Genomic DNA, 20,345 nt, shown 5'->3' with positions numbered 1-20,345 from the left:
AATTTGTGTTTATCCATGCCTTTGATGTGGCATCATGTTGAAGAGTTTACTGCACATGTGTATTGAATGAGGCTCGTTCCCTGACTGTTGTCATGCATCACAAAATGTCTTGCTTTGATGTTGACATCACATGTGTTTGGGTTCATGCATTCATCCACAGATAGCTTCCATGTTTGGCATGTCCAAGATGTGGGTAGTGATGTTGTTTCTCATTGGACAACAGGTTGGAGTCCTAATTTCTATATTAAATACTCTAGGATATTGCACTTTAGTATCAGAGTCAGCTGGGTGTCATTGGCTTCATCCCAAAATGTTGGTACATCATGAAAGTGCAAAATGGATGTGTGCACAGACGTGTGTGAAAAATGGGTCTGTACTTTACAAAGGATACTTTTATTGGCTACATGTTAACTGGAGTCTGCTGCATGTGGTACAGAATTAGGAATGGAGCGGTCACCTAGTTGTGGCATGGTTGTGGGGTTTGTCAGACTTCATCCATGCAATTGTTGTAGTCTGACATCCTGAATTTCTTGTAGGTAACTTTTGAAATCCAGATGGCATGCAAGCATAAGTCATGGCACATGTATGTGTCACTTAGGTGAAAATTTTTGCTGAGGCCTACTTGACCTAATGGTATTCTTTGTCACTCGGTGTTGTGGTTGAATTGTTATCAGGTACACGTTGTGGCCCTATTTATGCAGCATCTGCACCGGCAAGCGGATGAGATGGGGCACAGCTGAGTGGGGAACCATCTGACCATGGGACCTCGAGTCAAGATACCACTGACAAAGAGGGACCCAGTGGCCTGGGGGGTCAGGGGAGTGCCACGGCAGACACAGACCATTCTTCATCATCATCGGATTCCTCCTGCAGTGGCCACTCCCTAGTGATGGCGGACCCATCAGGGACCTCTTCAGTACCATTCTTGTCCGCCACCCCCGTTCTATCACCACCCTCCCTGTTGCTCCCCACCCAGTTAGCTGTGCCCGGTCATCCAAGAGGGCGGGCGTTTCCTTTGCCGAAGGCACCTCCACCCCAGCCCCTGTTACCCTGCTGCCCTTAGTGAGGAGGCCATTGACCTCCTGAGAAGTATCTCTGTGAGTTAGTACACTATTGTGAATGCCATCCAGTGATTGGCAGGTCAACTCCAATAGACCAATGCATTCCTGGAAGGCATTCATGGTGCAAAGGCTGCCCTGCAGAGGTCTTTTCAGGCTCTGGCCTCCACACTGACGGCAGCCAGTCATCCCCCCGTTCTGTCCCCCCTCTTCTTTCCTCTTCCCAGTCCAAATCCACCCCTTCCCCTACCTACACAAAGCACACAAACAGAACCTCAGGCATCCACCTCAAAGGATAAAGGTAATCACACAAACACAAGCACCACAAGACACACCACTAGCATGCACACAAACAATATCCACCTGCAGACACAGCAACAGCATCACACACACGACATCATTCCTACCCACAGACACCACCACAACAGTCACAGACACAGCCACCACATCAATCCTCCCCACAGACAACACCCCAGCAGACCCGACGACATCCATCCCAAACACCACACCTTCAGACACCACAGCTACTAACACACCTACATCCAGCACATCTACCATACCTGCAGTCACCACCCCAACAGACACCTACCCACCATGCATCCCCCACCACCTCCACCACCTAGACCCCAGACAAATAAACTCCCTCACTCACCCACCCAAGAGACGCCCACCACACACAAGCATACCTCCCATAAGCATGCACCCAAGACAACCACAATTACACGTCAGACAACCACTTTCTCAACCTCCAAATCCTGACCCCCTTCTGATGACTGTCCCTGTGTATCCCCAAAACTTTTCCTTTGTGACTTAGACCTTACACCTGTTCCCCCCCCAGTACCATACCCAAAAACTCAACATCCATCCCCAATGCCATCCCTTAAACCTCCAAGGACTCCCCTGCCCACCCTGCAAAGGACCATACCCTCTCTCCCAAGAGGAGGCCCACCCCTTCCAAAAAGGAACCCCCCTCTCAAGCCCAAACCCAGACCCCCCTCCTAATATCAGATCCCTCCCCCTAATCCTACCACCGGATAATCCCTGAGGTGCCTGCCTGCCCCGTAGATGTGCCTTACTGTGGAGGTTACATGGCAGTCAGGGGATACAATACTGTGCCATGATTTGGACTTTTATTGGACTGGCCAATGGCCTTTGTACATTGTTAATGCCATAATTGTTGTTGCCATTAAAGCCAAGTAGTTGATTTTGTTGGCTATACATTTGTCCTGCAATTCTTTTCCTAGGTTGATGTCGTCCATGAGTGACTTTGGTTGTGTGCGTCCAGTTGAGTGTGTTTGTGCCTGCTTGCTGCTCCATGTGCTTTTGTCTGAAGTATGTAAGTTTGAGTGGAGTGTTATTGTCCCCCAAGGGAAGGTTATATGGTGTGTGTGAGGTATGTGTGTGTATATACAATGTTGGTTTCATGGCATTGTGCACTGTTTGGTATTGTAAGTATTTATTTTCGTTTTGTCCAATGTAGGTATATAAGGTGTTGGACTTGTCCCCCCAGATATGACTATTATATACAAGTGATGTGTGTATTCTTGAGTTTGGTTTGTGCAGACATGGTGTGTGTTCAGTTGTGCTAGTATGCTTAGCATTTGGGTGTGCATGTGTCTATTTAGGTATGTGTCCCTTACAGCTAGACCATGTAGGGGTCTGTCCCCTGGTGTTGGAGTTGTATGTGCCTTGTTGACCTGCCCTTCCACATTGTGTAGCTGTGCATGACAACTGATTTTGGTATTGTTTGTCCCAGGGATCCATGTGGGGCCATTTCCTGTGTGCATGTTGTTTGAGGGGCCTGTTCAATGTGACGTGTCCCAGTGCAGCCTCGTTCCATGTATGTTCTTGATGCTCCCATCCCAACTGTGCAGGTATTGTAGGTATGGTGCTCTTTGTCTATTTTATCTGTTTGTCTCTCTGTCTATTGTATATGCCATTGTGATGTGATATGTGTGATTTGTGTGTCCATTGCAGGGTTGTTTCATGGTGGTGTTGTTTGTGCTGCATGCCACATCAATAGGTATGTATGCTGTATGTGTGGCCAGTCGCTGGCCAGTGTTGAATGTGAGTGTGTGATCTGTTATTGTATATGTGCTGTAGGTGTGTTGTTGCTGTGCGGTGCAATGTTGTGTAGCCTTCAGTGTCCCTGTGCCTAAGCTGTGTGGTTGTGTGTATTTGTGTGGTGTTGCCATGCAGTGTGAGTGTGCTGGCCAAAGTGCGCGTATTGTGAGTGTGTATATTTCCGTGTTGCTATGTGTCAGTGAGTGTGTATTGTATAAAACATGTAGCTTCTGCCCATGGCGTCCCTCCCCATGAAGTGTTTGCTGGCGGTATGTGCAGTTTTTCAGGGTTAATGTACAGGTAGGCGTGTGTACTTATGGTTGCTGTCTGTCGGCAAGCATGAGCAGTTGCATGACATTTTCAAAGGGCTCCACTGTGGCTCTGGACATGTGTAGCTGCCTGCAGGTGAGTGTCTTCCTTTATACTGTCTCTTTCTGCCTTCTGGTGCATGGTGGTTGGACCGCCACAGTCACATTGGCGATATGCAAACTCTTAATGGGTCCAGTGAAAACACAGGCTCCACAAGCCTTTTTATGCTTCCTCTGCACAATGGCGGTCTGTGCTGCCTGGCGGTGGCGGCGGATCGCAGGCGGTCTCCTGTGGGTATAACTGCCAAACTCATAATACGGCGGTCCGCTCCTCCAGACCGGTTGCGGTTGGACCGCCAAGATGGGGGTCAAGGGATCACCAAACTCTTAATGAGGCCCTATGTGTTTTTTTGATAAATTGTTTTTCTCTTCTCTATCTCAGAGATATTTCGACGTTATTGTGTTTAAACATTATTTTTTTGCATTGCTACTGTAAAGGAGGAAGGTGTGCTATGATCTGAATTGGTGTGTATCTTCAAATATTAGAGTGTTGTTCTCTTATTAAATGTTTAAGTTGTCATCACTTGGAGAGGATTCCATACTCCAGTCAGTCACTGGTGGAGTCTGGAGCATTCACAGAGGAGTTTTTGTGTTCTTTTCTCTCGTTTTAAGAATAAACTTTATCAGGAAATTGTACTCTTGGGTTCTCACCCTGCATGATGATAACAGACATTCAACGAACATACAAGCAAAAGCCATTATCTTATCTATATTTCCTTTGGTTTAGATAATACCACACCCACACCATGAGCACTTGCATCCACAAATGATACACATGCAGCCTTTCTGTCAAGTGGGGTCAGTATTTTTACATTGGTAATTTCATATTTAATCCTCTTGAAAACTTCCTCCTGTCTTCGCCTTTTCTTAGCAATTCTCTTAAAACCTCTGAACCTGATTAAGAGTTTGGTGCATGGGTTACTCTGTCACAAATTTGGCAAATATCCCATCTGTCTTATTAGAATTGCCATAATGTATACTGCGCTTGAAATAAGGCACACAGGATATTGCCACGTTTGTGATGGGGTCACACCTGCTGTCTTCTCTACAAAATTGCTGACCAACTTTGAGTAGTAGTGAAGAAACTCCATGAATCAACCTAGTTGGTCCTTTCCTTGGGGAGATGGGGTTGGTCGTGCATCCTCTGCCAGGTTACCAGCATTATAAAATTAAGAATGGAAGAGTAGGAACAACTGTCACCTGACATTTTAACCTCCACCAATAATATTCCACAGTTCCTTGTTTCTCCCAAGACTGGTAATGCTTCACATTACCATACAACATCCCTGTACATCCAGACCTATTGGCATTGTCATGCTCGTTTCTAAATGTGCTGTTGTTTATTTACACTAGTCCCTCTGAGCGTAATGAACAGTTAGGCGGGCTTGAGTACCTTGTTGTTTTTATGCAGATGCCGTTTGGCTCATGGGTATTGTCTCGAAGAGCCGGTACTCGCCTTTATTTTGATGCTCACAAAGAGAACGCAGGGGAAGAGCTTGTGTGGGAGGGGCTGCGGACTCCGCCCAAACCCACATGGTTCCTTATTCAGGCTCTAACAGTAAGTGCTTTCTACACTGTGTGAATGAGGTGGGAGGATGGGGCAGCACGAGAGTTCCTGTTTCGACTGGCATTAGTGTTTACGCAGCTACTCCACAGGTGGGGGTTAAGATCTCCCTTTGCAATAGTTCTGCCTCCGCTCTTCGCTCCCAGAGCCCCGGGCCCCCCTCCTTCTCCACCTTACGGCGCTTTCTTAGTCCCCGGCAGCGACTACAACCAGGCAGAGAGGATCTCTCCTGAGCTACAGACATGGTAAGAGGGGAAGGAGAGCAGGATGTCATCCGCGGCAAGAGCAGGACGGGCAAATAACTTGCGCCAATGACAGGAGCTGAAGGCTACCAGAACCAAAACCCATCAGAAGGAGGACCCGGCGGGAAACTACCTGCCTCGGAGGGCAGGAGCCGAGCACACATCTAACTGCTGCGAGGGCCTGTAGCCGTCCGGGCAGATACGTTCGGAGGGCGGTATGGACGCACCCGGCCCGGCCATTCCGGACAGCAACAGGTGAGTGGTGTGACTGTTTCCCCGGGCCCCTTGCCTCTCGCACCACCTCCAGCACACACACCAGCCCCGGGTGCGCTGCACTCCCGCTGCTGGACGTGCGCCACTCGGCCCTGGCTGGGGCAGGCAGAGCTGAAAGCACCCCGTGAGTATGAGTGTCAGGGTAGCGCTTGCAGTAGCTGGTAGGACCGCCAACCATACCACACAAAGGACAGTCTGCATTACCACGCAGTGCCGCCTCCCTGCAGCGCCGCCCACGGTACTACCGGCCTTCGTTACTACCAGCATCCCCTGCAATACTACTTTTGGTATCAACGGGTGTGACACCCGCAGTACTTCTCTAATACAACCGCCAGCACCGCCTGCAGTGTTACTGGAGGGACTACAAGCAGCAGCACACGCAGTACCGTGCCCGGTATTGCCTACAGTACAATATGCAGTGTCACATTACGTGTTGTCACCATCACCGGTAGTGCTACCGTTAGTGTGGGCTTCATAGCTACCAGCAATACCGCCTGCAGTAGTACCGTCAGGTTACCGCCTGCAGTGCCATCTGTGCTTCACCTTGAAGTTCAGGCTTCACTCCCACCTGATGTGCAACCACCACTGGCACCTGCAGTACCGCTGGATTTACTGCCTCCAGTACCACTTGCAATCATGCCCTCGGTACCACCTCCAGTGCTGTCTTCAGTACCACCTACACTTCCTACTTCAGGAGCACTTGAGTGGCACCTGCCCTTCCATATCTGGTGCCACCTTTAGTCCTACTTTCTGCAGTTCCAGATGCATTGGCACTAGCAACACTTCATTCAAGGCATAGAGTACACCTTAGAGCACCCCTGCCGCCCCTTGTGCAGCAGGCATGAAATACAACCCTTAAAACCACCAGCAGAAACCCGAGAACCGCTGCCCTGCTCCCTGCATATACCACCTGCAGAGGTGCCTGATGCTACCCGCACTGCCGCCTGCAGTACCCTGCAGTACTCCCGGCTCACATGCACACTTTGTGGCAGTATGACCTGCAGCGCTACCCGCATTACCACCCGCTGAAGCATCCGCATTACCCTCTGCGGTGCATGCCCGGCAGGCAGTACCGTGTTTATTGCCACCTGCTAACAGCTGTGTGCTGGTGTTATATTCAAAGTCTTGTTAGACTTTCCTTGCCTAATTTACTTTGATGCATTTCATGCCCGGGCCCACTGCGGAATTCGATTATTTTACGGCATTAGGGCATGGCATAGACTGATAGCCATGAGGACAATTCCTCGATAAGTGGCACGAGCGACTTGGGTTGATTGTTCGTGGGCTATTTTATGGCTTATAGCACTTAGGCAATCCATGGATTTCGTGGGTCTCTGTGTTTTTTTAAATGTGAGTGCACTGTGAGCACTTCGTAGGTTGGTGGATTGAAATGTTCTTTGTGGCGGCGGCGGCACTGAATTTATTTTTCGTGCGGACGGCAGTGGGACATTTCAGTGGTTGATGGCACAAGGGATAGTTCACTGGTTGATGGCACAAGGGATAGTTCACTGGTTGATGGCACAAGGGATAGTTCACTGGTTGATGGCGCGAGGGCAGTTAATTGGTTACTGACATTGGGGTGGGGGGGAAGCATCTCTCTTCTCATTGCAGATGACAAATGCCATTGTCTTATATCACTGTCATGATTCCATGGGCTGATTTCATTGGAGACAGTTTAGGTTTCAAAGCGGTCGTGCTTTTCCGTATGCTTCAGGGATTTGGGGCATTTTATTGGTCTGTGTCCTTATGGATATGTCTCTAGTTGGCAGCATTGAAAACCCTTTTCTTTGTTAACGTCACTAGAACCCGTTGCTTGGCAGGACTTATCTTGTAAAAGAACAAGTATCGGGGCCAAAGTTTGCTCAGAAGCCTCTAGAAACTCCCTGCCTCTCTGTCTCACTCTTGCAGGTTCTTTTACCCCTGCCCCTCCCCTTGCCATCGTTTTTCGTCTTTCCCTTCCTGCTTTACCCCTCTTGTGTTTTTATATCTGTGCTCTGGATCCAAGTCCATTGAGGTTCGGCCCACCTGCAGCCAGGGCTCAAATTAAGCACTGCCTTTGTGTGCTGGCATGGTGGATTTAAGTCCTAGATATATTTACTGGATCAATGGGATTGCGAGACACGGGGGTCTTTCCACGAGTCGAAGCATTAGCAGTATTTCACAGATTAATTAAACTGAACATATGTCATTGCTTGATTGCATTCGCGATGGAATCACAGGTAGCTGAATATCGCGCCGAGTTCATTGGCTGGTGGCCTTTAATGTGTTGAATTTATTTAAAAAAATCACGAGATAATGACGTTTGCCGACATTTCATGGACTGATGGTGGCACGAACGTGTCAAGGTTTGATGGCTTCAAAAAACGTAGTGTGGACATTTTTGTTAGGTTGCTTATTTGGGGAATACGTATTTCGTTGGTTTATGGCATTATTAGAGGCATTTGATTGTGTGTTCACGGTGGAGAAATTGCAACGATTGGTGCATTCATGTGCCAAAGGTATTGGGGTCGTTTCAAGTGAAGACTGCAGCATGCAGGATAGATCATTGGTGTTTTTTTTTCTTTTTAACATATTTTCTACCTAACTTTGATAAGGAAACTGTCGTTGGGAATTTGGGGCGAAGCTAGCCCCTTCTAAAATGCTGCCAGTTAAATACATTAATTTGTGATAAATCTGTTAGGAAAATGATGGTTACAAAATTCACGATGTTTCTTTGTTTTTACTGTTCATTGCCCATGCACAGAATAAACTTTCAATTTCTTTCGCTAAATTCCATAATGTTTTGGCTAACTGCCAGTCCAAAAGTGAGAATGTTTTTAAGATGCCAGACAGTCTCGGTCATCTCCTGCCTGCCAAATCAGGGCCCATCACACTCTTTCCTGGGATCGCTACCATGCCCCTGGCAACTGCCTGGCTTCTGTCTCCCCTGTGTCCATGGACCGGTCATCTTAAATTTGCTAATGTCGTGATAGTTATGTTTCGGGTCGGTGGCTTAGTTTGCAGGCTGTGAGCTATCACGGAGGGCCATATTTAAAGTTCGACAATTTTAAACTATAGTTCCTCTGGCACACAAGTTGGCGGTGAGGTGGTGGCCACCAACTTTTCTGGGCACAGCAATAGGAGGGGGAGTTATTTGACTAAAGGAGGGGTTTATTTAATTTTTATTTACAATTTCCCCCTGTCCTTTCCTGAAGACAGTGGAGAATCGTGAGTTCTTTGCGGGCTGTTATGGACACCTTAAGGGGAATTCATGAGCTTTGTGACTGGACTTCACACATAAGTTGAGAACTGTGAATAAGTACTATTAGGAAATGTATTGGCAGCATGATGACATTTATGGTAGTGGTGGGTGTAACTCATGTAATTCAGTGTAGGGTAAATACATGCAATTTCCTATTAATTCCTCAGGATTACACATGATTATGCCAGAAGATTAGTTCTGCGTTTAGCACTTTTTCTTAGTGAAAAATGCCCCCTCATGTCAAAAATAGCAGCGAGAATGCATTTTATTGTTAAGAAATAGTGTAAAATGCAGCAGTACAAGAATAGCTCGCATGAGCAGCCACTACATGTGGTCTTGGTCGCAGGATTCCTCACAACTTGCTCCCGGTATTTGGTGCTATTTCTTAGTGCAACATGCACTCTTGTAGCCAAAATGGACACAAGGATGCATTTTGCACTAAGAAATAGTGCTAAATGCAGCAGAACAGGTACAGTGAGTGCAAGCAGTCGCTCATGCTCACTAAATTAGCTCTCGCAGTAGGATTCTTTCCCCAAATTACTCTTAATTATGTGAGCAGGAATAATTGCATTATTAGAGATAATTCTGTACCAAATTATTCTGATTGCTCTGACGTAATTGAAGTTCCACCTGGGGCTAACCTATGGACACTGTTGCAGTAATTCATTGGCATTATGAAAGGAATGTGTGGACTCAGTAGGAGATTAATGACACTGCAGGTGCCGAATGATAGCACTACATGTGGAATACCTAAACGGTGTGAAAAGAATTTTAGGACACTATGACAAAAACAGCAATTGAGTTTGTGGAAATGTGTAGGGAATCCATTGGAGTTGCCAGGTCATTAAGTAAAAATGTTAGGCCGATGCGTGGACAATGAGGAGAAATTCACGGAGAGTGTGTAGACAATTTAGGATAATGGATGGACATATGAGAGCTGTAAATGGTTATTATGCAGGGATTTGTGGTTCCTGTGGGCAGGGCATGAGTAGTGTTTGGGAAATCACAGAAAGTGTAAATGGAATAAACACAGATAATTAAAGGGAGTGTGTGCAGTTCATGGTCAATTAGGTAATATTCTCCAAGGGTAGGAAGGGAGTGTAACAATGGGGCCCTGTGCATGGGGAAATTCATGGTGATTTTACAACTAAGTAATGGAGAATGTGGTCAGAATAGATGGAGAAACTGGTGGAAAGTGTGAGATGAATTTGTATATGAGGTGAATAGCATAGCAAAGGTGCCATTGGTCATAATTCAAACAGGGAAAGTGTCCCCATCCCTTAGTTTCAAATGCTGTGGTTGGGGTGCAGTGGGCCCCTCGTGCCTCTGAGCCTGGGTGCCAGTGCTCCTTCTGCTGTACTGACAGCTAAATCCCTGTCCATGGTGGAAACAGTATTTGTACTGTGGTTCGGGAATTCGTGGACAATGCACAGGTAATTAATAGGCTATTTGGAGAGAGTACAGGGGCACGTGGGGAATTAGTGGAGTGAGTGGAAATCCATGAGGACTTTGGCAGTAGTGAATAGGAACTGTGCAAGAATTTGTGGAAATTGTGAATCGAACTAATGGATGCTGCTGTGGTGGTGGAACACTTTTGAGAGTCGGAATGCTGCCTTTATTGTTACATCACTGAACTCATGAAGATTGTAAAAAAAAGGAAAAAAAAATCCAAATATTACACGAAGACCAAGACCCTGATTATAAGTTTGTTGGAATCAAAGTGTTGTTCATCACACTTCATAAATAACGATACCCCATGGTAAGACATTTATTGGGTACAATAAATAGTGCCTATTCTGAGTTTTAGGGAATAACATGCTGGTTTTGGTGTTTAATGAACCAAACACTGCATGGTACAGTAAATGGCATTCACATTTCCTCTTTTACATTTATAGTTATAAAGGGTGAGGTATTTAATACACCCAATGATAACTGGGTTTGTTAAATAACACTGGGAATAACAAGAGTTTGCTCAGTGTTCGGAATACGCCGATCCACTCATAGGGCAAAGCGTAGAAAATGAGCCACCCCTATTCAGCAAGAGTGGTAAGAGTGTAGTATCTAGCTGATGGGTCCTTTTGGAGCTCAAAGTCACAAATATTTTATTAAAGCATGGTGTAGTAGCACATTGTCATTTACAGACAGTGCATTCTCCATTGAAATGACCACTTAATTTATACAGACATGTTTTACTTCTACAACTATACAGTTCACAAACAATTATGCGTGGAAATTGTGTTTCAGCAAATATTTGTCATTTGTGCAGCATTAAATAAAGCATCTTGATTTGTTTTGATTCCATTGAAATGTAGTTTCAATCACAGTTCGGAATTACAAAAAAAACATGTATTATGTGCTTTCATTACTGCTGATATATTTTCTAAATTGTACAGTTCATTTATAGGTATTTACATTTTTATGTATGTTTTAAAAAAATCCTACAGCCTTGCCTTTCACACCAGCAAGAATTTCATGTAGTCCACTTTTTAAAATCCTCTCCTTTTGAAGGCAAAGAAAAATAAACATCAATTTGCATGTTAAAAGGAAGAACAGCAATTTGTCTGACATTTGACCTCTGTCTCTGAATGCACAGCAAGTGTGACAAGATAAAACTAACATTTAAAGGCATCTCCGGTGCTAATTCACCTTTAGAACACCAGGATTATTGTTTTGGAGGTAGTGCCGCACCCAGCATCTTACTTCCAGCACATAAGGATGCTGCAGATGCAGTTCACGGAGTCAGGGGACAAAACATTGACTTTAGGAAATGTTCTTGAGCACACAGGAGTAATTCATTGATAATTGAGGGGTAAGAGTGTTGATAGAGCCTGGAGGAAGTGTGGTCACTGTGAAAATCCTGTGGGAGCTCTAGGGATGCTCATTGACAATACAGGTCATGTATGAACATTGTGGATGGAGCACAACACAGGGGCAATTCCCTGGCATTAGGGAAGAAGTTTGTTTTGTGAATTAAAATGTTGGCTATGTAGAAATGACTATTGATGGTGAGACTAGTTTTGCGATCTAAGAATGTGCTTAGTTGGCAGTGTGCAGGAAGCTGTGTTGGTTTGCATGTATGTTGGCTTTGAAGAAAATCTCAGTTGATATTGAAACATGGCTGACTGTACAGAGGGGCATAGGTGGCTCTAACTTCACAGAGAGAAATGCTTGGTTTTGTAGCGACTTCAACTTAATATTGTGCGCCTTAGTTTGTTTTGAAGGTTGGCTGGCTATGAACTGAGCATGAGCTGGTTCTGAAGTGTGTTTAGCTCTGTAAGCTCAGATGGGATTGAAGTTTTTGTTGAGTTTTTATGGAAAGGCTCACTTAGACATAAAGCCTAGGCATTCTGTCCACAAAGGCTTATTTAATTTTGAAGCTCATAGGTTCCATACAAAAAAAGCTCAGAGGAAGGTGGAACTTGGTCGCCTCTGTTTAGAGAGGCTTAGATATGTTTGAAATGTAGTTGTATCTGTACAGAAAAGCTTAGAGAGTCCTACAGGTTGGTTGGCGAGAAAAAAAACAGTTTGGTTTATGGCTCTTTTTCTAAGAGTTGGTTGGGTCTATAAATGTGTTCTACTGAAGCCAACTTTTTTTGCACGCTCTACAAACAGGACTCCGATTGGTCTGAAGTTCGACTGATTCTATATACAGAAGCTCAGTTGGTTTACGTTCTCTGTCGTCTCAGTGCAGAAGAGTCCCATTGAAGTCAGTGACATATGCAAAGAGACTTATTTGGTTCTAAAGCTCGGTTGGCTGTCTCCTGAAAACCTCAGACTGGTCTCTAGGTTGTTTGGCTCTTCACAGAAAGAATCAGTTGGTTCTGGAGCTCGGTTGACTCTGTACACAGCAGGTCAACTGGTTTTGAAGCTCGTTTGGTGAGATGCAAATCTATATTGGCGGTAAGGATAGTCTCTATTGAGGCCAAAGCTTGACTGGTTCAATGCAGACAGGCTTAAAGTATTGAAAGGTGAGTTGGGGAGTTCTGAAGCTCAGCTGGCTATAATAATAAGGTGTACTGAGACAATAGCTCAATGGTCCTATGAAGTATAGAAAGCTGTGAGAGGACAGTTCTGACCATCAGGTCCGCCCTGATTCTTCACTTTTTTGACCACTTGGTTTTTGATCTTTTACAGTGAGGGAGCCTCCTAGTCGGTGACTCACCCACAGTAAACTGATGGTAAAATGGATTGCACATGTTTACCGCCGGTGCCACCTTGCTAAGGAACGGCTGCTGTGACGCAGCAAGAGCAAGAGGCCCTGGGCGGGTTACAAGTGATCATGTGTGCACCTGAATGTGCACTCGTGAGGGCTCCGCGGGAAAGATTCTTGGCGTGTGCAGCCCAAGAACTGCGCTTAGGTAGTCTGGCGCAGAAGAGACTATGCAGAGTGGGTGGTGACCTGGAGTAGGCCTCATGAGATGGGTGTACACATGTGAGGGATAGTCAGTGTGTTTACTGTCTTTTCACTGTAGGGACACTCCATGATATACCAATGTCAGTGCGCTTACTGTATTTGCATTGTAGGCACACTCCATTAAATGTCAACGGGGAAGGATAGCTTGGGGTGCAACTCCAGTCCTCTGGGGTTCACCGAGACCAGAGTCACACCAAAACCTGTAAGAAAAGAATAATACTGTAGGTTACAAAAGCATAGTTGTACAACTTATGGGTCATCCAGGGATATCTCTGACTCAAATCAGGATTAGGGCCAATTACTGCTCTGTCCACCTGCCTGAGCAGGGCATTGCATCAATCAACCAGCTGTCCTTCCTTGCCAGGAGTAGGCTGGAGAGGCCCTGGGAGGAATGTCAGGGAGGAGGGGCTGAGACTTTCAGAGCACATGTAGCAACTAACTCCTGGATCACATCATTTTGAGCTATCCCAGAAGACTGTGCAGGAAGGAGGGGACGGGGCAAGGAAGTGATGTGGCACATTTGGATAGGCCAGAGGTGCAGGCCTGCTGGACACTTCCGCCCCCACTTAAATGGTCCGGCACAGGGGAGATCTCTCTTTCTTGGCTGTGCTTCACTGCTGAACGCTGGGACTGCAGACAGACGTCATGGGCAACTGGAAGGAAGAACCCCCTGACTGCCCCCTGGGGCAGGGACTCTGCCCCTGAAGAACTCCAGGCCCAGCGAGGCGCATGCCAGGGCCAGGTAAGATGGACCTCTTACCACCCCCGAGGACTAGTTGGGAGAAAGACTGGGCTGGCGCAAGTAGAAATGTTGCGAGGTAGGTCATTAGTTGTGTGGCCTGCACAAGTAATGGGTTCCCACATGACCACCACTGGGAACCAAACACCCCATTGGAGTTCTTGACTCTCACAGGGTAGCGTTGCAGACCATTCAAGGCTTGCTAAAGGGAGGTGGTGTGGGCTAGTAATCCCCTCTCACGAGCACACAAGCAAGACACTCAATAAATGATTGTCCAGTCTGTGCTTTTTCTTTTGATAAAGTAAAAGTATATTTATTACACACACATACTACTCAATACTATGCAACAATTTACAAATATACACAAATTGATGGAATTACTCTTGGATGACATTGTGTAATCTCTCATGTCTCCCCTGAGGGGAAATATAATCCAACAACCCACCTGGAAAACCGTCTCCGGTATCCCAATGCAACATTTGATGGAATGTAGAATGAGCATACCTAGATCTGGCAATTAAGTACATCTACTTTGCAAAGAGGTGGCTGTCAGTCTCATTACTCAAATTAGCATCAACAAGCAACATGTGGAGACATACTTAAGCAACCGAAAGTTTAGGATTACTTTTGGATTACTCTTGGATTACTTTAAAATTACTCTTGATTAACATTCAGATTACTGTTAATTAACATTACATAATACCATCCTACACCCCTCGATGGCGCAGTCCCTAAAGCAAGAACAAAAGTCCTAACAAGCTTGTGCTTCACCTAGCATTGAAACTCTTGGGGGGTTACAATTCTTTTGTCTAACCCTACCTAGGGTGGGGACACAAAGTGCAATGGGGGATGCTGCGCTGCTCCTGCAGCGCCCGCTGTTTAGGGGCACTTGTTTGGTGGTGGCCCCATTTTCTTGGGGCCACCACAAGCCGGCTAGGGGCCTTAACTAAATGCTGGTGCCCTGCAAGTCATTTTGGAGCAGAACACATAGGAAATGAGCAGCTCTTCCGCTGTACTGGGGAGAACCGCGCTGCTGCCAGAGCTGGTGTGCTGCCTTGTGGGTGCCCGGTCCCACCCGGACACCCCCACACCAGGTAAATGCTCCCTCGTTGGGCTAGGGGAAGCACAAGCTTGTTGGGACTTTTGTTCTTTGCTTGTGGTACTGCACCCTCTAAGGGTATTGGGTGGTATTACGCAATGTTAATCAACAGCAATCTGAATATTAATCAAGAGTAATTTGAAAGTAATGCAGGAGTAATCCAAAAGTAATCCTAACCTTTAAATTGCTTAAACTTGTCTCCACATGTTCCTTGTTGATGCAAGTTTGAGTAGTGAGACTGACAGCCACCTCTTTGTAAAGTAGATGAACGTAATTGCCAGGTTTAGGTGTGCTCTTTCTACATTACAGTCAAATGTTGCATTGGGATACCGGGGATGGTTTGCCAGGTGGGTTGTTGGATTATATTTCCCCTTAGGGGAGACATGAGAGATTGGGGATGACACAATGTCATCCAAGAGTAATTCCATCAATTTGTGTATATTTGTAAATTGTTGCATAGTATTGAGTAGTGTCTGTGTGTGTGTAATAAATGTACTTTTACTTTATCAAAAGAAAAAGTACAGACTAGACAATCATTTATTAAGTGTAGGGGAGGAGGTCTTGGAGGGCTACTTCTTGAAACTTGATTCTGTCTATCCAAAGAATAGATTGTGTTGATGCATAGAAAACTCTCTACAGAATGGCTCGGTACCATGCGTGTGACATTATGACAAGCCCATGTTGTCAGCAGGCTGACTGGTAACTAGCCCACGAGTCTGACTCACACACAGGGATTTCTTACCACTGGAGGGAGGAGAGTAGGTATCGTCAGGGCCCCAAGGGCAGGGAAGTCTTGTCCGTGAACGTTTTTCAACAAGACCACAGGGGAGTTTCCGGATGACATTTTACCTCTCTGGACCAAGCACCAGAAATTAATAATTCAGACACAGATCACACCTGTGTAATCCCCCACCCCGTCATTCATTCACTCCTCTCTCTTCCCCCGGTGCTTTCCTGGCCCAGCAGGGCCCCCTGTGCCCACTCAAGGCTTCATTAGTGCAGGAGAGGCCTGCTTGCGGCTGCCTCCACTCCCCCCACGCACACTAATGCTTGCGGCACTTTGCATGAGAAGGTTTTTTTAGGTGGCTTCCCCAGCGATGTGGGGATTTTCAGAGGGAGGGGGTGGTGTCTCTTCTGAGTGACTTCATGTTCTGCACTAGAGTAAAGCTGGCTGTACACACTCTGCCAGCTACCCTCAAAACGTTAATCAGGTATATTCAGGCACAGGGTATTCAGAAAGAATCTGCTTACAAGCATGTCCCACCAGTACACAAGAAATAGCTCTTCTGGGCTCAGCCCATCCTCCACTGGGCATCCACGCCTCCTCGGACTGTGGTCTCGCTCTCTCGGAACACCAGCGCTTAATTTGTAAATAAAGAGGTGCTGGTGCTCAAAGCCCTTCTCTTAAACACGAGGCTGCTGTAATTAAATCTACCAGCACTGAATAGTGAGGCAGCGTAATCCTTAAGCCATCTCGGGCCTCTTCAGTCCATTTACGGCCACCCCTGCCCCTTCAGCTCATCCTGCAACTTTCTACTTTCTACTTTCTCCCTTTATGACGCTTTTTAGTTTTTCCTTCTTCCGTCTTTCCCATATGTGTCTTTTGCTCGCAGCAAATGCTTGAGGCATAAGAATAAGCCCCGGCCCTCACAAATAAGTGCCGGTGCTCAGCACCGGAAACAACAAGCACAAATTAAGCACTGCGGAACACTCTTACAGCACTGCGTTCCCTCACTCACCAGGCAGCACATACACACACAGCATTCACAGCCCATCTACATCCTCCAAACGGATGACACGTCGCGATCTCCTCTGGCAGATCGTGACATGTGACTGACATTTCCCTGCTTCTCTCAACCTTGCACGGAGCCTGACACACAACTAACTCTTTTTCGGATGTGGGAACCTCTCAAAGACACTGGCCTGATACCACCCAGACTCCAGAACTCACTCCAGAGAGAGTCTGTGCTATCGGATGCCAGTGGGGGTCTCAGCCAACACCAGCCTTTTGTTGTCACCAATCTGTCTACCATTTTCTTCTTGACTATCTGCCACCCCCCACTTGTCAGTGTTATTGGACCCTTCCACGTAATGGATAGGTGAGCGCCAGGGCACTGGTCTAGAGAGTCTGATGAGACTGGTATCCAGATAGGTTGGGCCCATAGCCAGGCTGAAAGCCTCAATAACTTGTTGGCAGTGCTGTCAGCAAAGAGGCCATGAGCAGAAGGGGCATGCTCTCACGCGTACAGTTCTCAAACAGGCTATTATTATTACTCTTGAATCTATTCATATACTAAGCTAATGAGATATCTCAGCGGGTTCATGCACTTGATGCTGAAATTGCTGCTGAAATTAGTATGTTCCCACACATCACAGCTTTATCCACTGCTAGGTTCGACTTATCTAGGGCTGGACTGGAAGCCAAAATGAGCCCTGGTAAAAAAAGTTAAAACCAGAACCACTCCGCAGAATGCCGTATCCACCGTGGGCTTTGGTAACAACAGTCCACCCAACCCTGAAAGCAGCCCGCTCAAAAGCAGCCTAGCAGGATAATCCCAGAGTGACAGCCTAGCCAGCCTGGCCCTGCTTTCAAGCATCAACAGCCTGTGGTGCACGCTGTATATTGCCTTGCACTGTATTGTAATCACTATTAAATAGTGCTTACCACCCCTGACGAGGCATTGAAGCAGTCTGTACATAAATACTTGTGAAATATGACTAGTATGTTTGGTCCGAGGCCATCAATGAATCACAGGACAAAGGGTATGTTCTTCTGGGTATAGGACTTGTTTTTAGGGTCGAGCCTGCTTTGCATGCGCTCGCGCATGCGTATAGCAGGGAGACTCTTTTGTATTTATAAAAGGGTTCGGAGCCCTGTCAACTTCACGTCAGTGCTTTTTATTGGTTCGTGGGCTTCCCTAATTAAATCTGCTTGCTTTCATTAGTCGAAGGCACGCATATGGCATGCCTTTTCCGGTGGCTAGCCCTCCTCGAGCGCAGCGACCAAGTACAGAAAACATGCGAGGCTCGCTGTTTTCCATTGAGCTCGTGGACTTTTTTTTCTCTAATTTAGGAGCCCGATCTCGCTTGGCAGAAGTCGAGCGCTTTACCTACTTGATTTCACCTTTTCGGGTTACGTGCATAAATGCACTTTTGCCCGATAGGTGAAAAGTCGGGTTAGGAGTTTACAACGCGATCGGCTCTAACACGAGCAAACGCGAGACCCGATGCATTGTAAATGCTTGTTTGTTAAGTGACCAGGCATCAGGCGTTTCTCTGGGGGGGCTGGAAGGGGGATGCTTTTGTTTCTGTGAGGCACAGTTTGTGAGCAGTGCAGCAGTTTTAAAAGTGTAGAGTTCCTTATATATCCAGCAGTTTTCAGGCAACAATAAAAGTACCAGGATAACTCTGGTGATTAATGTACCTGCTGAAGAGGGTTCAAAGTTTTGTCTAGTGCAGTTTTGACTCATCTAAGGTAGCACAGAGGGCTAATATGCCTGCTGAATAGGACATGTACTATTCAGATTACATAATATTTTTTGTACAAAGCTCAGTGGATTTGTCATAGGGATACTTTTGTTACTGTGCAGTTCATAAATTATAATCCTAATCTAGCACAGTGAGTTGTGAACTGCCATCAAAGAGCTGCATGCAAACTGCATTGGACAGGTTTGAAATTTATGTTTTTATCCCCGTCTTTGATTATCCTAGTATTTCTAAAAAGGAGTTTGGGTAGAAATAAACTGTTAATTATAAAGTCAACCCTAACCCCGTGGGTTAAATTCTGAATCCTGAGTTTATGCTTTCTCAGACCAAGCGCTCTCAAAAATGCTAACCCGTATGCATGACATGGGAATGCTACACCCTGTATTCCCTTTTGGCTTATAAAACATTTTCAATATACTGATATAGACATGTGAATCATTGTCTCTGTATGTGTTATGTAAAGTGCTCCAACACACTAGGCTGGTTAGAGGCACGCTATAAAACAAATGAAATACATGTGAGAGAGGTGCTATGGAGAGCTGAGAGGCACCGTTAGAGGGTGATGATGAGGGAATCATTGAAGAGCCCCAATAAAGATTGCCGTATCCTGGTGCACTGTAAGGCCATCATTTACTATGCTTTAAAAACAAATACAATTGAATATATGATGAATAATGTGCTGTAGAGTCCACCATTGTTGCCATTCCAACCCCTCCTCACCCCCAAAGCCTCATTAAAGTGGCCAGGCTCATTCCCTTTGTACCCTATGGGAGCTGGTTTGACAAAATGTGGCAGGGCCGCTTTGGGTTCCCAGTCCAGCCCTGAACGTGGTGGGATTTGTAGACAGTTTTTTCCCTACACAGTCTGTACGAAATTGCTTGTAATTTCAGAAACCTCTAAAAGTAGCACACAATTTTGAAACATTGTTATGATGAAAAAAAGGGCAGCACAGTTCTGAAGAAGAGGAACTGGAATACTGGAAGCTATTTGTGGCCACAGTGTTGGTGTTAGTAAATAGTTCTGTTCCTTTTACGAATTGGTCTGTTTCTTAGAGGTGTAGGTATCACCAATAGAGATGGTGCAATAGGATCAGGGTCTGGCATTAGATATGATCACTGCACCCTAGTTGGAACTGCAGTTGGGCCATTTTCTTTCTTTAGATCCCTTGGAACCTTTGCTACTTCATGTTTTTGTAGACTTCACCAGGTTTTTCTTCAGCACAGGCCTACCTTTGCTCTCATTCTACCCCATGTTTCCCTCCTGTCCACCAGCACTGTTTCCCTTGCCATACCAAAGACAAGTCTGGGGTAACATGTAAGGCTGAAAGTTTGCAAAATAGGCAAAGTCCTTCTGCTATCCCAGGTTTACTCATGTTGTATTGGGCTTCAGCAGCAGGCAGCGGAACGGTCAGCAGTGCCATCTTACAGATGTTTGGGGACCCCAGCAAAGAATATTTTCGACCCATGTTCAGAACAACCTGAATGTCTTCAGCTATTTTAAGCCTTCAAGATTCCAAAGAATACTGAAGAAAGAGGACACAAAAAAACAGACAAAAGCTCTACCTACATCAAATTCCAAAAGAAAACTTTATACAGTATTGATAAAGTTATTTCTTTTTGTGATTGTTAAATTTATGTTTTCGTCCTGCAACAATAATTTAAAATTCACTGTCTAACGAGCCACTTGTTTCTCACATTGTATGAAAGACAAATTTGGGTGATTAGGTGGGTGTTTAGTGGAACAATGTAAATTATTAAAATAAAGCACAGGCACATAGGGGGTCATTCTGACCCTGGC

The 20,345-nt window shown here is 45.8% G+C and overlaps 1 protein-coding gene across 1 annotated transcript in view; it reads left to right on the top strand.

The window, feature by feature from the left end:
• The first annotated feature begins 5,072 nt into the window (after positions 1-5,072).
• Positions 5,073-20,345, top strand: part of PIK3R5 (phosphoinositide-3-kinase regulatory subunit 5) — a 276,234-nt gene continuing 260,961 nt past the window's right edge. Inside the window, exon 1 of the mRNA XM_069200312.1 lies at positions 5,073-5,551. The gene's annotated coding sequence lies outside the window, so the exon portion shown is untranslated. The remainder of the gene's footprint in view (positions 5,552-20,345) is intronic.

This window comes from Pleurodeles waltl, chromosome 7 (genome assembly GCF_031143425.1).
Source record: "Pleurodeles waltl isolate 20211129_DDA chromosome 7, aPleWal1.hap1.20221129, whole genome shotgun sequence".
NCBI lineage: Eukaryota > Metazoa > Chordata > Amphibia > Caudata > Salamandridae > Pleurodeles > Pleurodeles waltl.
This window is presented reverse-complemented; position numbering and strand designations above follow the sequence as displayed.